Raw genomic sequence first — 6,000 nt, forward strand, 5'->3', positions numbered from 1 at the left:
AATTAATCCGACTTCTTGACACTGAAACCTGGATCTTTAAAATGTATTGCAATAATTATAAAACACTGTATATCATTCACTATAAGCAAACTAGGTCAGTAGTACTATATAGTGATAACTAACAGTAGTAGTAATATCTAGGTCAATAATAATTCTTAAATTAAAACTCTGAACTCAGATCGAAATGCTCATGACCACTCACAGATTTGACAAATGCACATGACATGTTGTAAATATTGTTGAATTTCCTTTTTTTTTATTTAAAAATGAAAAAGTACAGACAACTAAGTTATGGGCTCAGAAAACGATCAAGGAATCAGCGATATAAAAATGCATTATAGATATGACAAATAAGAAGTTCTGGTAAACTGCACAATCTAAAAATAAACCGTATTAACTCAAAAGGATAAGAGTCGGCTCACTATAGAACAAAAATTATTGATTTATTTGACATTTTTGCATTTATGATGAAAAATGTTTGTTAGGGGTGATACACCTCTCTGTTATGGACGTGACCGTTGTGAAATTGGCACTTGTGTGACTTTGGTAAATCAAATATAATTGTTTGAATACATTAACAGAAATATTTTGAGTACTTTTACAGCACTGTAAATACAAGCCCAAGCAAACAACGTAGAAAGTGAAAACAGCAGTTTACTTCTTTGTTGAATGATTCAGTAGTTTGACCGAATCATCTAACTTATTAGACTTTACTACCACCTACTGGAAGATTTAGATTCTTATTTTGAGGATTATTTTCTTTTTTTTTAAATCATATTTTTTCATATTAAAATGCAATAAAGTACAATAAACTTTATTCTTTGAAATAAATCACACACACAAGAATTTTGTCATCATTTACATGTTTGTGCTATTTAAATTTGTATGAATTTCTTTGTATTGCACATTATTGTTGTAATCATCTTTCGGTGGTATTCAGAGTCAATTTTATAACATTTAACAGAATTTACACAATAACTTGCATTAATTCAATTTATTCAACCAATAATAACTTTTAAGTGGTCACTTATCTTTATTTTTCCCCAGGGACGTAAGTATTACATGTTTGATGAAATAATCCATTAATTTTATACATGCATTTCGGTGAAAGTAGACTCACCCATTTCAAGACACTGAAAAATGTTGTTTCAAAGAAACAAAAAATCTTTAAATTAAGATTCTTTATTCTTAATATTCTTTATATTTCATTCTTGGTGGCGCAGTGGGTAGCACAATCACCTCACAGCAAAAAGGTCGCTGGTTCGAGCCTCAGCCGGGTCGGTTGGCGTTTGCATGGCGTATGGAGTTTGCATGTTCTCCCTTGGTTTCCTCTGGGTGCTCCAGTTTCCCCCACAAGTCCAAAGACATGCGGTACAGGTGAATTGGGTAAGCTAAATTGACTGTAGTGTATGTGTGTGAATGGGTGTGTATGGATGTTTCCCAGTGATGGGTTGCAGCTGGAAGGGCATCTGCTGAGTAAAACATATGCTGGATAAGTCGGTGGTTCATTCCACTGTGGCAACTCCAGAGTAATAACAGGACTAAGCCGAAAAGAAAAAGAACAATTTTATATTTAATTCTTAATGTCTGCAAGACTTATTATTTTTTGTATGTGTGTGTAAGTGTGTGTGTGTGTGTGTGTGTGTGTGTGTGTTATTTTGAAGTTTCTTCCAGTCATTCAGGTGACTTCTTCTGTCTGGAGCATCAGACCAATCATCTGGTGTCCAGAATGAGGTGGTTTGTCTTGGTCGGGCATCTCAACTGAGACCTGTCCACTATGGGTGACCCTATCGGTAGCTGTGAAGTACCAGTGGCGTAGCTCTCAGCATCACTGATGCACACAAGCCCTCACAGCACGTCAAGCTGCAAACCGTGTGAGGGACCCTAACCTACCCTAACACAACACTAACAACCCAAACAACCACTAACGTGCCAAAAACCACTCAGAGACCAGCAACACACAAGAAACCACCTAGAAAACCTTGCTAAGCACATGTCAACCTACAGCAAACCATCCAAAAGAATCCAAGAGCCGAATACCAACAGCACCGACAATCACCAAAACATCCAGCAATGTAATGAAAATTTAATTAAAAGTGAAATTTGATGTATTGCAAACTTATTCTATAACTATATACAATATATACAGTATGTACATACGTGCCCATGATCTTCCATCTGGAGCTAGGATGGCTCAGTGCCTGGGCCTCTTCCTCCGGGGCTCCTTGGGCAGCGGCTCCTTGCTGATGTCCACCATGATATGAGGGGGGACACTGGACCCAGATCTGATCTCGCTGATGAACACACGTCCATCAGCCTGCTCGGTCTCCAACAGTGCAGGCCGGTCCAGCTTCTCCCACAGCCGCTGCTTTATCTTCAATCCGTACTGGAGAGTGTATCGACCTGTCCGCTTCTTCACGGTGGAGTCCATCACACTGCGGTAGATGTGCTGATATTCCTGCACACTCCTACCGTGGATGGAGATCGGCTCCTCATGTGGACACTCACCCACTGAGGAGATTGAAGCTGCGGGACAGAGGACAGGAAGGACAGCTCTGTTCTTCAGGTGTCGCTGCTCCACGGAAGTGTCCGACATGCAGCTGTTAGTGTCAGGCCCGGCCGCCGCTGCGTGCTCCTCAACAGAAGAGACGCGATCCAGCAAGAAGTCCTTGAGGTGTCTGGGGAGAGTCCTGGTCCTACTTGAGCGTCGCAGAGTCATCATGAACAACTTCCCAAACTGATGAAAGTCAGTCAATAGGAGAATAGTTCAGAGTTGATTGATGACTTTATAGACAGTTGTGTGGGTTTGTAAACCAATTCAGGTTGCCGTGGTGACAGAATGACGAGTTTTAGTTAAATGTAAACAATAATTGATTACAGCGTTAAGTCATTTACAGCAGCACGAACAGTATACAGTACAGTTTTTTGGTAAATGTTATTTAAAACAGAAAATATCTTATTAATTATTAAGTATAATAACAGAGGGCCAATATAGCCTACCTAAATAAATATTGTCCCCATTTTCCGTTTATTTCCACGTCAAAAAATCCGGTCACGTTACTACGACAAAAGTACATTCATTGAACAGTAAAATGTTACTGATTTCGATCTATATGACATTGAGTTTATATTATAAAGTATTTCAGAAAAATAAAACAAATTTAAAACTCATTCATTTCCCAATCATTCTGTAAAAATCCAGTATATGCAAAAGCAATGGAACAGAAACAAGAGTGTTAATATTTACACCCGCAGCTTGATTACGAGTCGGCTTATTTTAATAAAAAAATAAGTTAATACTGAAACTTAGAACTTGTCAAATATTTTACATAGACTGTTGATAACAAAAGTCAAAACGAATTAGCCTTATATGTTTTCTTCCTAAATGAACTGATGGCGAAAGCTTAGGCAGTGTACGAAAATGATTTTGTAAAGAGAGCATAATAAAATGGCAGCATAATATTTTAAATACTGCATCCCAAAATGAAAATATTCATCCTCTTTAGTGTCACGTGATCGTTTGGATTATAATATGGATTAACTGTTCTATTATGATCAGTTTTATTGGTACAAAATCACTAATGATTCTTATAATTGTTAGCGCTGAAAAGTTTGTCTTTCTTTATATTACAGTGGAAACTGTAATTTAACTTTTAGGATTTTTAAATTAAAAAGATCTAAAAAAAATAGCTTTTATTTCTCATGTTTAATGTTTTTAAAGAGTCTTATTTATTAATTCAGTTACCTTAAGTTCTGTAAACGAAATTCCTGCTCCCTCCTCAGTGCACCGTGAGAGGGAGCTGTCACCCGAGCTTTAGTCGGGGTCATTTGAACTTCATCCCCCACATGCCTGGGACTCACTGAAACACTTTTTAAAAATTATATCTATTGTTTGTAACATATCTTAGTGCTATGTACTGTAGGTTTACTGTATGTATTACTATATTATCTGAAAGTGCTACCACAGACAATAACAGTAACAATAACAGTTTAACTATTGTTAAGAAGTTCTATAATAATTACAGATAAGATCTTTGTAAATCAAAATATCAATTAATCTGCATAGAATTTACAATATGAGCTCTCATATTAAGTCAAAAATAATTTGCTTGTGACTTTATTTTTCCCCAGATGACCACCCTTTTTCATGGTGCCATTTACTGTGATTTGGCTCCCTGATCCTCAAAGCAGGCATCATACTTGGGTTGCAATGATCGCCATACTGCTATGATGACACCACGAGGTTACAGGTGCAGACACATTGCAGACTTTAAATTGAAAGTATAATCTACACAATAAATGCAGTTAGCTTATCATCTGGTATCATTATCTAACTATGAAATCTGTTGAGTCATTCATGTGGATTTTATAGTATTACACAGATCGCCATCAATGGATAACCATTGAATTTTCAAAATCGCATGAATGTAACAAAGCCTTGCTTAATGAAATTAAGAATTCAATACAATAAATTTGTTTTCAAAGCTTCATAAAGCACTGCTTCGAAAACAGCCACCACTAGACCACTTCCTGCTATTGATTTTGGCTTTAGAATTGCCCCTTTGTTTTGCTAGTTAGTGTCATGTTCACCAGCGAACAACCACTAGATGTCGCTGGTAAACATTCACACACAAACATTCACACTCATTGAACTACATATCTGCCATATATGGACTACAACATCCAGTCATGCCACACACACACAACCGGTTCCAGATCCACACTGATTGCACTCTCACAGCTGAAGCCACTCACACAATAATTATTTGGACTATTTAAACCCCTCTTTTCCACACACATGTTGCCGAGTCTTGTTTATCTGTAAGGTGACATTACAACGGGTTATCCTGGTCTTGGGTTCCCGTGTTTTGATCTTAGCCTTGTTTATCCAGTTCTCCTGTTTAGCTGCCTGCCTTCTGACCTCTCGCCTGTGTTTGACTACGATTCTGGACTGCCTGTATAGATCTGTTTGCACCTGTGTTGAACATCGCTTGCCTGACTTTGAATAAACCTGCATTTGGATCCTACCTTCTGTTGTCAGTGTCACTCCCTGCTTTACAGTTAGATGACCTGGTACATTCAATTCAATTCAAGTTTATTCCAGCCGTGACTGTTTCTATGAGTTTTTTTTCTGCTGTTGAGCATAAGACAAGATATCTTAAAGTATAAAAAAGAAAAACAGCCATTGACATTTAAAACAAAAGGTCCCAGGTAGCAAAGAATTCCCAACAGAGTCTGGCTCAGATTTGGCATAAATCTGGTACAGCAGGCATTCATCCGGCACTGGCATGCAGCATGTGGGCCAAACACGGCCCTGGTTTGGCAGAGGTGGCACACACAGGCATCACATGTAAGTTTGGCTTATATTGACCCACACTTAAAATGCATTTGTATTATTTAAAATAAAACCTACCAGTCAGGTCACTTTAAGAAAAGCACACCTTTAGCCTAAAGTGCAATGATTCATGTGTATATCAATTTTTGACACACCAACATATCTGGCCCAGTTCAAGGCTCAAATATTATGAGAATTAACTTGGCTGAGACTTGGCCTACATATGGTCCATGTTAAGCTCTTGTCTGGGAGCCAGACTTGGTCCAGTCATGTACCCTACTTAACTGCGGCATGTGAGGCAATCAAAAGCTGATTGTGTGGGCAAGAGCTGGGCCAGAGATATTTTGCTATATGGTATATTATAGTAAATACTTTAGAATAGATACATGGGGCAGTCTCCTCCTCGCTCTGAGTAAGAGGCGTGTCGATATCACCTGCTGATCTCTGATTGGCTGAAGCCCAGTGGTCCAGCCCTGCTGAAGTGTGGATGATCAACAAAGCTGGATACCCTTACACACGCTTGAATCGGAGCCTCAGAGGAGAAGAGTATCTATGGTTATGAGGATTATTAAAAATAATAACAATGGCAGCAGCACTGAGTAATAACTGAACATGAGCTCATAAACACTGACTGGAGGACATCTACACAGGAGAAACCGCGCAAA

Source organism: Danio rerio, chromosome 10 (genome assembly GCF_049306965.1).
Source record: "Danio rerio strain Tuebingen ecotype United States chromosome 10, GRCz12tu, whole genome shotgun sequence".
Taxonomy (NCBI): domain Eukaryota; kingdom Metazoa; phylum Chordata; class Actinopteri; order Cypriniformes; family Danionidae; genus Danio; species Danio rerio.